Here is a 12,603-nt window from a genome sequence, read left to right on the forward strand (position 1 = left end):
CCAGTCATCAACAGTACAATGTCGGTGTTGATCGGCCCAGGCGTGGTGCAGTCATCAAGGGTAAATGAGTGGGCCTTCGATCCGAAAGCCCTTATCGATGATGTATCTTTGGATGGTTCGCACGCTAACACTTGTTGATGGCCCAGCATTGAAATCTGCAGCAATTTGCGCAATGTTTGCCCTTCTGTCACGTTGATCGATTGTCTTCAGTCGTCATTCGGCCGCCGTGTCATCCTCAGACCATAGGCGTCACTGGATGCGGATATAGAGGGGCATGTAGTTAGCACACCGCTCTCCCGGCCACTACTTCTCAATCAAGTAGCTCCTCAGTCTGCCCTACAAGGTCTGAGTGCACGCTGCTTACCAACAGCGCTCGGCGGACCGGATGGTTACCCATCCAAGTGCTAGCCCAGCCCAACACCGCTTAACTACGGTGATCTGACGGGAACCGGTGTTACCACTGCGGCAAGGCCGTTGGCTCTTGAGTGAGAACACTAAAGATAGTAGTACATTTTCAGGTCTTTACGTGCTCTGATTTCTTGTCAGTTTTCATTTCAAAAAAATGGTTCAAATGGCTCTAAGCACTATGGAACTTAACATCTGAGGTCATCAGTCCCCTAGACTTAGAACTACCTAAACGTAAGTAACCTAAGGACATCACACACATCCATGCCCCAGGCAGGATCCGAACCTGCGGCCGCAGCAGCCGCGTGGTTCCGGACTGAAGCGGCTAGAACCGCTCGACCACAGCGGCCAGCAGTTTTCATTTCAAACCGTTCAAAATCGCCTTCGCTACTGTCAACAAATCTCAATATTATGGAGCCTTTGAGGTCTACTTTGGAGAGCAGAACGTGTGATCCTATCCACCCTCATAATTGTTACCTGAACTTGGCACTATTTTTCGGAATAATGGTACAAGATCCCCTTGAAAACCCGTAGAATCAATTCTAGTGTCCGATTCCACTCGTCGGCTTCGAGCAATGATGTCGTACTTAAGGCAGAGACGCTATTTAGAGGGAGCTTTGAAAGCAACTGTTCATATTCGTAAATAAACGAATGTAGCATAAGATAAAATTACAATCACAGTTCACGTGATCTGTTACTTAGACCGAGCGAGGTGGCGCAGTGGTTAGCACCCTGGACTCGCATTCGGGAGGACGACGGTTCAATCCCGTCTCCGGCCATCCTGATTTAGGTTTTCCGTGATTTCCCTAAATCGCTTCAGGCAAATGCCGGGATGGTTCCTTTGAAAGGGCACGGCCGATTTCCTTCCCCATCCTTCACTCACCCGAGCTTGCGCTCCGTCTCTAATGACCTCGTTGTCGACGGGACGCTAAACACTAATATCCTCCTCCTCCTCTGTTACTTAGACACAAATTATATCGAAAAGAATTGAAGATAACAAAAATAAACAAGAACAGAAGAGAAGAAGCATACTTGTATGAAATAAAATATTATCATAATTTATGCGAATAAGAAAAGCGCAGGGAACCTTTCAATACATTATAGTACAGCACATGATGAAATCGTAATACTGTGAAACAGCGTTAATTTTTAAAAATAATTATTTAATCTAACGGGACTAGTACACCAGTAACGAAAATTCACAAAAAGTAGAGTCTAACAAATATTGGAATGGGTAACTAGATTTAAGCTATATAGGCCAATTCTAGTTACTGATTCCAGGCGTTAAGTGGTTCATTAATTAGTTTTTTCAGCAGATGCGTGCACTAAAATGTAGGGTAATAGGATTTCTGCACTTGTAATTGCTTTCTAAAGTGCAACAAAGAAATTGATAATATTGGAATCGGTAACTGCAACTGATCTTATAGGTCAGTCCTAGTTACCGATTCCAACTTTTGTTATTTCAACGTAGTAGTTTTAGAGAGCAATTACAAATGTAGAAATTCTATTACGTTTCAGTGCATTGAACTCCTGCAAAATAATTTACACACCAATCATGGGACAGTTGGAATCGATAACTGTGATTTATGAATATAGGTTAATTCTAGTTATCGATTCCAGTATTCGATATTTTTTGTGGGTATTCGTTAGTTGTGTACTGACTTTTCTTCTAGAATTTAGTGTGTGGTTTTCTCTACTTTTCATGCTGCTGTTTCATATTTATTATTATTCATTTCATTTTACAGTTTTTCTGTTACATTTTAATTTGTCCCCGCCTAAAACCTCAACTTCCCTGCGCTTCACCCGCTAGATTCAGTAATTAATAGTAAGAAACTTCCTGGCAGATTAAAACTGTGTAAAATTAACGCTTTTTTATAATAGTATGACTTCACTTTGCGCTTTACTGTAATGCAATTTAATGGTTCTCTGTGCTTTTCTACTTGCATAAATTAAGAGAATAATTCTTATCAGACGTGAAAATTTGATTTTAATTCTTGTTCTTAATTATTGTCATTATCTTCAATTTGCCTCGATATAATTGGTGGCTAAGTAACTCTCTGCGTGAAATGTGACTAATTTTATCCCATGCTGCATTCGTTTGTTTACGAATATAATCCGTTGCTTTCACAGTTTGCCTGTATGTACCGTCTTTGCCTTACGTATGACGACGAGTGGAATCGGACACTAGAATGCACCCAACCCCTACACCACGTGTGTTGTGTTTGTGGTGTTTCCACATTTTTGTCCACCCCCTGTAAGTTTTAATAGTCACTTCAATCGCTGGATGTTTAGTCGATTAATCTGACTCACCGTGCCTGTTATGATGCATCGAGCAACTGCGGGTGCGGATGGCGGCAACGGGATCGCACTGGCGAGATGCAGCAACTGCTGGCTGGGAGCTAGTTGTGCAGCAGAGACTGCAACGGCGCCGGCATAGAGCGACGTCTCTGCAGCTCTCCCGGCCGGTCTGCTATCGCCACCTGTACGACGAAATTCCCCTTCCCGCCAAATAGGCTTCTTCTTTTCTTGCGTTTAGGTAGTTAGCATGGTCTTCTTCTTCTTGCTTGCGTCTTGTTTCTCCTGGACGTACCCTCAGTCTTCTCCCTCCAGATCTTTCCTGCTTTTCGGGTAATTTTGTATTATTTCGTAATTCTTGCCCATAATTTCGGACCTCTGGATGGTCAGTGGTACGACACTGCTGTTTGGAGCCAGTAGCGTAATGACTACCCACTACCCGACTAATATCTGTATCGTACTTTTACCATCGAAATTACTACTCTCTATAGGATCGCACTTCACTGTAGTCCGAAGGGTTTAATTGTTTTTACACATATCCTTTATAGCTTTCTTATGATTTAACTGCCTACGCAAAATCTCTGTCTTTTTATGATAAATATCAGAACGACCGACTAGAATGTTGCGTGTAAGTAGCACTGTTGATTGCGTTGCTATGTCAACCAGAGATAATACGTAACTGCTACGTCCGTGGAGGTATAATATCTCCATGGCTACATCGCAGCTTGCGATGATTTCTGAGACGCCAAATTGTTATTTACAATAAAATGAATATTTCTGCTTCCAATTAAACATATCCACGGATTAATGACTGATACGAAAACGTCTTGTCTCTACTAAAGTCAATCTCACAGATCCTTTTAACTAAAGGTACATCAGCTAACCTCTCACAGACTTCGTTCAGCGTAAATTCACAAAACCGGAGATGCAATTACAGTAACCTTTTTTGGTCGTATTCTGGCTTCAACTATAATTTCAAATAGTTAATATTACAAGAAATCTTTTCTCACTAGGTGAATATCATTTCTTCAGGAAAATAGATCTTCAAATATAAGTCGAAATATATTCACTGAATAATGTTGATGATGATGATGAAGTCCCATACTCCGTAACAGAGCGTAGGGGACGATGCAGGAGACCCGCACCGCCGTACTAGGCAAGGTCCTAGTGGAGGTGGTTTGCCATTGCCTTCCTCCGACCGTAATGGGGATGAATGATGATGAAGACACAACACCCAGTCATCTCGAGGCAGGTGAAAATCCCTGACCCCGCCGGGAATCGAACCCGGGACCCGGTGCTCGGGAAGCGAGAATGCTACCGCGAGACCACGAGCTGCGGAATAATGTTGAACACTTCGCAAATATTTATTGGTTATTCTCAATACATATAGTACTGCCACGTATCAAGACGTTAAGTGACATGATGTGTAATCAAACGTGGTTCATAATGAATTGACACAATGTTTTAGTAACATGATGCATATTCATCATTTTTTGTTGCTATAATAATGGACAACGGGGTGTTGACATGGTTGGAGACATCCTCTCGCGGTGTACGGCTGTCGGGAGGCCGCAAGCTTGTCTGGCATTTCCTTGTCAGCAAAACAGCGCCAGAAGACCCCTCCACCGCTGTCAAGTCTCCGCATAGTTCATGAAACACACTATTTGCAGTATTTACTCAATATACATAATGTAATAGAATCGTTAATCCTGTATTGAACTAACAGAATAAAATACTTTTACCAAGGAATATCGTCAAACATCCGCATGTTTTAAGAAGTTATTTTATTTAGGCAACCAGTTTCGGCATCTGAGTAAAGCAATCTTCAGGACCGCATGCACTGCATGTATGGGCAGACAGATGTCTCGATACTTGCGTAAATGAAGCCATTAATATCTGGATTCCGTGAATTCGTTTTAGGAGTGTATACTTCGAAAACTTGACCACTGTGTTGCGATTCTTTTTCCGATCAGTGAATGTGTTGTAAATAGTTGCTTAGTACAGGGTGATTCAAAAAGAATACCACAACTTTAGGAATTTAAAACTCTGCAACGACAAAAGGCAGAGTTAAGCACTATCTGTCGGCGAATTAAGGGAGCTATAAAGTTTCATTTAGTTGTACATTTGTTCGCTTGAGGCGCTGTTGACTAGGCGTTAGCGTCAGTTGTTGCTAAGATGGCGACCGCTCAACAGAAAGCTTTTTGTGTTATTGAGTACGGCAGAAGTGAATCGACGACAGTTGTTCAGCGTGCATTTCGAACGAAGTATGGTGTTACACCTCCTGATAGGTGGTGTATTAAACGTTGGTATAAACAGTTCACAGAGGATGGGTGTTTGTGCAAAGGGAAAAGTTCTGGACGGCCGAGAACGAGTGATGAAAATGTAGCGAACATGCAGCTCGAACAAGAAGCACAACAATTCATATTTCAGCAGGATGGAGTGCCACCACATTGGCACTTATCTGTCCGTAACTACCTGATTGTCAACTACCCGAGGCGATGGATCGGCCGCCAGGCAGCCCGTGACAGAGCACTTCATCACTGGCCTCCAAGAAGCCCTGATCTTACCCCCAGCGATTTTTTCTTATGGGGGTATGTTAAGGATATGGTGTTTCGGCCACCTCTCCCAGCCACCATTGATGATTTGAAACGAGAAATAACAGCAGCTATCCAAACTGTTACGCCTGATATGCTACAGAGAGTGTGGAACGAGTTGGAGTATCGGGTTGATATTGCTCGTGTGTCTGGAGGGGGCCATATTGAACATCTCTGAACTTGTTTTTGAGTGAAAAAAAACCTTTTTAAATACTCTTTGTAATGAAGTATAACAGAAGGTTATATTATGTTTCTTTCATTAAATACACATTTTTAAAGTTGTGGCATTCTTTTTGAATCACCCTGTACATTTCTTCTAAAACCTGTCCTATTGCTTCTCCTGCTATCGAATTATGTGGTGGCGCAGTCGTTAAGACGCTGTATTTGCGTTCATGTCCAAAGGAACTTTCCATCGTAATTCTGAATAACACAGGCACTGCAATGTGTTTATCCGCCGACATCGGGCAAGAGACTTTCAAGTGAAGTGTCTGACCTGTACGGGAATATACATAACGGATGTACGAGAACAGGTTGTAGACACAAAGAACTTCAACGGGTATACTGGGACGTCCGCCCCGAACAAGTGAAACGAACATAACGAACAAAACGATATTTTAAAAAAATGGTGAGGTGACTGCCCGCGACAAGCAGGAAATCCGGGTTCGCGTCCCCGTCCGCCACAAATTTTCATTCCTTTCTACAGTTGATTGTTGTCCATATTCGCAATTGCGAATACATTAAATGTATTTCATAGCGGCTGTAGTTGCCGCAGTATCGTATTTATCTGCCGACACCGGTAAGCGACTTAAAGTAAATTGTCACAGTAGTAACGGAACATATCTACATCTAAATTAATACTCTGTAAAGCTCACTTATGTGCCTGGCAGAGGTTTCATCTAACCACCATCACAATAATTCTCTATTTCTCCTGTCTCGAATAGCGCGTGTAAAAAACGAACACCTATATCTTTCGATGCTAGCCTTAATTTCCCTTGTTTTATTATGATGATCGTTTCTCCCTACCTTATTTTAATATGACGATCATTTCTCCCTGTGTTGTTAAGCGTCAACAAAATATTTTTGCATTCGCGAGAACATCCTGCCGCAACGAGAAACGCCTTTGTTTCAATTATGTCCACCCCAAATTTTGTACCATGTCCGTGATTCTCTCTCCCCAATTTCTCAATAATGCAAAACGTGCACCCCTTCTTTGAAATTTTTCGATGTACTTCGTTAATTCTATGTGGTAAGGATCCCACACAGCGCAGTAGCACTCAAACAAGGACGGACAAGCGTAGCATAGGCAGTCTCTTTAGTAGATCTGCTGCATTTTCTGAGTGCTCTGCCTTCTGCCAATAAAACAAAATCTTTGGTTTGCTTTCCCAACAACATTTTTTATGTATTCTATCCAATTTAAGTTGCTTGTAATCCCTAGGTATTTAGTTGAGTTTACGGCCTTTAGATTTGACTGATATATCGTGTAACCGAAGTTTAACAGATTCCTTTTACCACTCATGTGGATGAGCTCACACTTTTCATTATTTAGGGTCAGTTGCTAATTCTCTCACCATACAGATATCTCTTCTAAGTCGTTTTGCGACTGATTTTGATCTTCTGACTATTGTACTAGATGATAAACGACGGCATCATCTACAGACCTAAGATGGCTGCTCAGATTGTCTCCTACATCGTTTATATGGATAAGGAACAGCAGAGGGCCTATAACACTACCTTGGGGAGCGCGAGATATCACTTCTGTTTTACTTGACGATTTTCTGTCACTTACTTTGTACTGTGACCTCTCTGACAGGAAATCACGAATGCAGTCGCATAACTGAGACGATATTTCATAAGCATAACAATCCGGTTGTGAGGTAGTGTCAAAATCATTCTGGAAGTCCCTTGTCAAGGGAACTCAACATTTCGTGCGAGTGAAGAGCCAGTTGAGTTTCACAAGAAAGATTTTTTCTAAACCCATGTTGATTGTGTGTCAATAGGCCATTCTCTTCGAGGTAATTCATAGTGTTTGAATACGATATATGTTCCAAAATCCTGCTGCGTATCAACATTAACGATATGGGCCTGTAATTTGGTGGATTACTCTTATTGCCTTTCTTGAATATTGGTGTGATCTATGCAACTTTCCAGTCTTTGGGTGCATATCTTTCGTCGAACGATCTGTTGTATATGGTTGTTAAGTATGGGGATAATGCATTACCGTACTAATTGGTATACAGTCTGGACCGGAAGACTCTTTCATTAAGTGAGTTAAGCTGCTTCACTATTCCGCGGATACCTACTTCTAAGTTACTCATGATGGCAGCTGATCTTGATTAAAAATCCGGAATATTTACTTCATCTTCTTTGTGGAGGAATTTAGGAAGGCTGTGTTTAGTAACTTTAAATTTTCAGTGATTAAGTTTATCTGCACAAATTAAATTTATAACGCTTATGGCAGTATTCATAGCATCCAACTTGCTATCTGAAATTCGACGTGTCATACTTTCTTCATGCAGTAAGCAGCAAATAGAGAGTAAATTTAGTAAACCCCACTACCTCTTATTCAATGCTATCAAATCACTGTTTATGCCCACCATTGACGAACATCGTCTGCACACATAAATGTTAAATTTTATGTAGGAAAAAATGGTCCATAGTAGGCTGTATTGTTTTTAATTTTTATTAGCTGTAGTATCAGCAAATTTCGACAATTATTTCATTGTGAAGCACCTAAAAAGAAACGTACCAGCATGGAGCACATTATAACATCAGTAAATACTTTACAAAAACCTCCAAGACGTAATAATATAATATATATATAAAGGACGTAGGGAACAAGTCTTAGACGCATGGTTGACGACGTGTAGAAGTAGGGGTGTGGCCGTGAGTCGCGCACGGATAGCCGAACGGTTAATGCGACCTCTCCCGATAAGCGGGAAATCCGCTTTCGAGTCCCGGTCCGATACAAATTTTCATTGTCGTCATTGCATTCTACAGCTGAAGGTCGTCCATGTTCGTAACTGCAAATGCATTAAATGTACTCATTCTGGAGGACAAGGGCTCAAATCCACGCCGTGCCATCCTGATTTAGGTTTTCTGTTCAAAAAATGGTTCAAATGGCTCTGAGCACTATGGGACTTAACATCTTAGGTCATCAGTCCCCTAGAACTTAGAACTACTTAAACCTAACTAACCTAAAGACATCACACACATCCATGCCCGAGGCAGGATTCGAACCTGCGACCGTAGCAGTCCCGCGGTTCCGGACTGAAGCGCCTAGAACCGCACGGCCATCACGGCCGGCAGGTTTTCTGTGATTTCCCTAAATCGCTCCAGGCAAATGCCAGGATTGTTCCTTTAAACGGGCACGGCCGATTTCCTTCCGCATCCTTGAAACAATCCGAGCTTTGACTCCGTCTCCAATGGACTTTACCCGAAGGGATGATAAACCCTCATCTTTCTTCCCTTTTTTCCTACCGAATTTCACAAGTGTCGTGGCATTTGAAATGTAGATTCACTTTAATGGAATTTTCTGGAGCTTCCAGCCGCGTCGTCTGTTTAAAATCTCACGAACTTTCTGCCGAGTGCGCGCAGGCCATTGTCAAGAGGCGACTGTCTTGCTGCTACATGCGATTACAGTCTTTCTCGGCGTATTCCAATGATGAATTCTTCTCTGATTATCAGTCGAGTGGTAGCGTCGTCTTGTCGCAACGTTTCGATGAGTTTCGCACCCATCATCTTCTGGCGAAGCTGTCCTCCTCATAAGTCGTGCTGCTTACCACCTGTGACGTGACGGCGGCCATTCCAGCGCCATACAAGGTAATATTTTGTTTGCAACTCCGAGGCGCCTGCTTCAACCTTTCGACGGCCGGATACCAAGCTGTACTCAGCTGCACGTCGCCGTCTTTATTGAGCGTGTTGTCACAAGTGTTCATCTCGATCGCCTTACTTACAACGCTCTCACAGAAACAAATTTTTCCATTTAATAATAGACTTCTATCAAAAACGAATTGCAGTCGACGACACAGCTATGATTAATCGAACAAGTAGTTTACGAGACAACATTAAAAAAGAAACGATCAAGATGATAATTTTTACGTAAGGAGGGCAGAGCAAGACAATCAGCACTTCTTGACCTCGGCCAAAACCTGGTGATTTTTAGCCACTTGAGGCGGCCCTAAGCGTGAGAAAACTTTATCGACACGAATCTAGTTTATCAATACCACGACACTAGTTGCCAAACTTACATGGTTCATTGAGAGAATGTGCTCTTTGACTCGTTTAAATACCTGGGAATAACGTTGCAAAGCGATGTGAGGTGGAACGGCCACGTAAGAATTGTGGTAGGGAAGGCTAATGGTAGACATCGATTTATTGGGAGAATTTTAGGAAAGAGGAGGTCCGTTTATAGGCCGCTGGTGCGATCTATTCTTGAGTACTGCTTCACTGTTTGAGATCGTACAGGTCGAATTGAAGGAAGACATCGAAGCAATTCAGAGGCGAGCTGTTAAATTTGTTACCGGTAGGTTCGAACAACACGTAAGTGATACGGAGATGCTTCGGGAACTCAGATCTGAAATCCTGGAGGGAACGTGACGCTCTTTTCGAGACACACTATTGAGAAAATTTAGAGAACCGACTTTTGAAGCTGACCGCCGAACTATTCTACTGCTGTCAACGTAAAATTGCGCCTAAGGACCACGAAGATAAGATACGAGAAAATTAGGGCTCATGCGGAGCCATACAGGCAGTTGTTTTTCCCTCGCTCTATTTGCGAGTGGAACAGGAAAGGAAATGATAAGTAGTGGTATCTCTGTAGATGTATCGATGTAGATATGATAATGGAACTCGTGAAGAAAGTGTCAGTGATGGCCCATTACTTTTCTTTTCTTAAAAATAAGAGGGTAGGGAAGTGCCGGCAAAGGAAATATCAAAGACGAAGCGAAGTATCCCTGGCGGTAGGATATCCATATTTAGGTTCGAACGTTAAAGGGTTTAAACCAAGCAAGTGTGGGGATTTTTTTGTTTTAGCTTCATTTCAGGCTGCAGACAGAGCTTCCTAGTATTTTAAGTGACAAAACTTTCCTGGGAACTTACAAACCCGGCGAAATATAAACAGTGCCACTTGGTATCTTTGACATTTACATAACTAGAGTACCGTTGATGCAGTGAATGTTTTATAAGTCTGCTATAATGCCACTGGATTTGAAAATCTGGCCATTCAGCAACAATTTAACTAATTGCTTTTGAGTGCTATGTAGTAGAACGTATTACAGTAGCAGACTGTTGAATAATCTGGATTGCACGCTCAATAATACAGAATGCTCTACGTATAATCAAAGTCATTGAAGCACTATATATAGCCGAGCAACGAACAGCATCGGTAACACATCGTTTTGATATTCGCGAGGTTCTGGTTGGAATCACGGACAGGGTACTCTGATCACTATTTTCGATGATTTTTCGAAAACGCCACGAACTATTGCCATGGTCGTTATTTACGAGGTGTGACGGCCGATTAATTCCCCAGCCTTTCTTAGAAACAAAAGTTAGTATTTTAATGTCTATTCGAAATCACTATCATAAAAGACGGAACGATATGAACAGGGGGCTGGAGGGATGGGGGAGAGAGGTGAATACACTGCCTGGAGGAAAAGGATGAACGTGAAAGCTATCCATGTTTTCATACGTCCTGCCTCCTATCAAGAAAGGGTCAAACGTGTCGTCCACACCAAATGTGGTCTCTTACCGTTAACATGGGGCGACCAAAACCGGATTTCGTGAACTGATTTCCCAATATCGCTTCTGGATGGCTACGTAAACCAAAATTGATTCTGGAAATCCGCTTTTAGTTGCCGGTATGGCAATTCCGCAATTGATTTTCGCTCCCATGTAAACGCAACGAGTTTTGAAAAGTGCTTCCGCTGTCAGATTACCTCTTGCTTTTAAAAATGTTTGGTTAATATCGACGGAATGTCTTCCTTTACAGTGAAGGATAAGTTGAAATACACTGCAGCGGCAAAGAAACTGGATAGGCATGCGCATGCAAATACAGAGAGATGTAAACAGGCAGAATACGGCCCTGCGGTCGGCAAAGCCTGGCTATATAAGACAACAAGTCTCTGGCGCAGTCGCTAGATCGGTTACTGCTGCTAAACGGCAGGTTAATAAGATTTCAGTGTGTTTGAACGTGGTGTCATAGTCGGCATACGAGCGAGGGACAGGGCATCTCCGAGGTAGCGATGACGTGGGTATTTTCCCGTACGACCATTTCACGAGTGTGCCGTGAATATCAGGAATCCGGTAAAACATCAAATCCCCGACATCGCTGCGGCCGGAAAAAGATCCTGTAGTAACGGGACCAATGACGACTGAAGAGAATCGTTCAACGTGTCAGAAGTGCAACCCTTCCGCGGATTGCTGCAGATTTCAATGCTGTGCCATCAACAAGTGTCAGCGTGCCAACCATCCGACAAAACATCATCGATATGGGCTTTCGGAGCCGAAGACCCACTCTCATAATCTTGATGACTGCACGACACAAAGCTTTTACGTTTCGCCTGGACCCGACAGCACCGACATTGGACTGTTGATCGCTGGAAACATGTTGCCTGGTCGGTCGAGTCTCGTTACAAATTGTATCGAGCGGATGGACGTGTACGGGTATGGAGACAACCTCATGTCATCAGAGGACTAATGAAGCTGGTGGAGGCTGTGTAATGGTGTGGGGCGTGTGCAGTTGGAGTGACATGCGACCTCTGATACGTTTAGATCAGACTCTGACAGGTGACACGTACGTAAGCATCCTGTCTGACAATCTGTATCAGTTCATGTCCATTGTTCATTCCGACAGACTTGGGCAATTCCAGCTGGACAATGTAACCCCACATGTCCAGAATTGCAACAGAGTGGCTCCAGGAACACTCTTCTGAGTTTAAACACTTCCGCTGGCCACCAAACCCCCCCCCCCCCCCCCAGACATGGACATTGTTGAGCCTATCTGGGATGCCTTGCAACGTGCTGTTCAGAAGAAATCTCCACCCCCTCGTACTCTTACTGATTTATGGACAGCCCTGGAGGATTCATGGTCTCAACTCCCTCGAGCACTACATCAGGCATTAGTCGAGTCCATACCACGTCGTGTTGCGCCACTTGTGCGGGATCACGATATTAGGCAGTTGTACCAGTTTCTTTGGCTCTTCAGTGTGTTAGACTGAAGCTGTGTACACTTCGTCTAATTTAAGAGAAATACCGATTGTGCTCTCTAAATCAGAAACTGGAACAGCTGTTCTTCAGGCCCGGGTTCCCG

General features: G+C 43.0%; 1 pseudogene; it reads right to left on the reverse strand.

Annotated features, from left to right (window-relative positions):
* Window positions 1-361: 361 nt before the first annotated feature.
* Window positions 362-479, reverse strand: LOC124796996 (annotated as a pseudogene).
* Between the last annotated feature and the right edge of the window lie 12,124 nt (window positions 480-12,603).

Source organism: Schistocerca piceifrons, chromosome 4 (assembly GCF_021461385.2).
Source record: "Schistocerca piceifrons isolate TAMUIC-IGC-003096 chromosome 4, iqSchPice1.1, whole genome shotgun sequence".
Taxonomy (NCBI): Eukaryota; Metazoa; Arthropoda; class Insecta; order Orthoptera; family Acrididae; genus Schistocerca; species Schistocerca piceifrons.